This window comes from Hippopotamus amphibius, chromosome 7, assembly GCF_030028045.1.
Source record: "Hippopotamus amphibius kiboko isolate mHipAmp2 chromosome 7, mHipAmp2.hap2, whole genome shotgun sequence".
NCBI lineage: Eukaryota > Metazoa > Chordata > Mammalia > Artiodactyla > Hippopotamidae > Hippopotamus > Hippopotamus amphibius.
Genome location: NC_080192.1, coordinates 88,977,723 through 88,979,107, shown reverse-complemented (window position 1 = coordinate 88,979,107; position 1,385 = coordinate 88,977,723).

Here is a 1,385-nt window from a genome sequence, read left to right as displayed (position 1 = left end):
TGTGAGTGCAGTGTGTGTGTGTGTGCGCGCCTCTCACTGAAATAAACGGAAAACGATGACAAGAAGGGAAACGGAGTCCCCACAGCACCGCCACTGCCCCTCAATCCCCTCTCTCCTCGCTGGGAAGGAACATGGGCGACGGTTGGGGGGACCTCTGATGGGAGACGCAGAAGCTGGGGCCGTGTTCACAGCTGGGGGGATGGGGTAAACACCTGACTACCCCCCCATTAGAGCGCCCACCTGGGCGTTACAAATCCCCGTGGTAGCGCCATCGCCAGCCATCGATGTTGTTGTTGGTAAGCACTGACCTTTGCAAGCGCCTCTTTCAGAAGTGCTCGAGAAGGGGGATGCCAGTTCTTTGGAGAGGGTGACCAGTGAAAGGTGAGACCAGGATCCAGAGAGGCTGAGAGAGGGAATCACAGGTAAAGCCAGGCAAGATCCCACATGCTTTAGAGCACCTGTCCATCACAAACACCCCACTTTGAAGCACTTTAAAAAAATTTTCTTGCTTAAATAAGACACTTTTATTTAACTTTTTATTTTGCAACAATTGTAGACTTGTAGGGAATTGCAAAGATAGTCTGAAGAAATCTGTTTATCCTTTTACCCAGCTTTCCCCAATGGTTGCATCTTCCATAACTACAGTATAGTATCAAAACTGGGGAACTGGCATTGGTACTGTGTGTGTGTGTGTGTGTGTGTGTGTGTGTGTGTAGTTCCATGTCACTTTATCATGTGTCTAAGATTCGTGGAACCACCACCATAAACAAGATACAGAACTGTTGATCACCACAAAGATCTCCCCCGTGCTGCCCTTCAAAGTCATACCCATCCCCGACTCCAGCGCAAGAGAGTTCTTCAAGAGACTAAGAATTGTGAAAGGGTTGAACCTGAAATGGGAGAGGGAGAACCCTGAAATGGGCTCTCAGGTCGGAGGAGGCAGGAGGAGATTTTGACTCTGCAGGAAGAAAAGGCAAGCACGGTCAGCTCCAGTCTGCTCTGGGAAACGCATTTGGTTTCCAGCTGGCTGCCCTGAGTCACCCAGAGGTGGTGCTGGGAGACAGAGCACCCAAGACAGCTGTGCCCCTCAGTGAGGCAGTGTAGTTTGGGGAGGTGCTTAGAGATGCTGGGAGGCCCCGAGTCTGGAAGGGGACACGTGGTCCCCGGAGCAGCCACCCCCGGTGCCCACACTGCCTTGCGCAGCAGACCTGTGCACACTCCACTGCCCAGGGGACAACTTCTTTAGCCACCAAGCATGAAGAGGGGTCCTCCATGTGTACTTTCCACCTTGGGCTGAAAATGTCAGGGCAGACCTGCTGCCCGGGACCCTGGAGGTGAAATACAAGGTGAGACAGGATCCTGCAATCAGTTGGAGAGAGATGTGC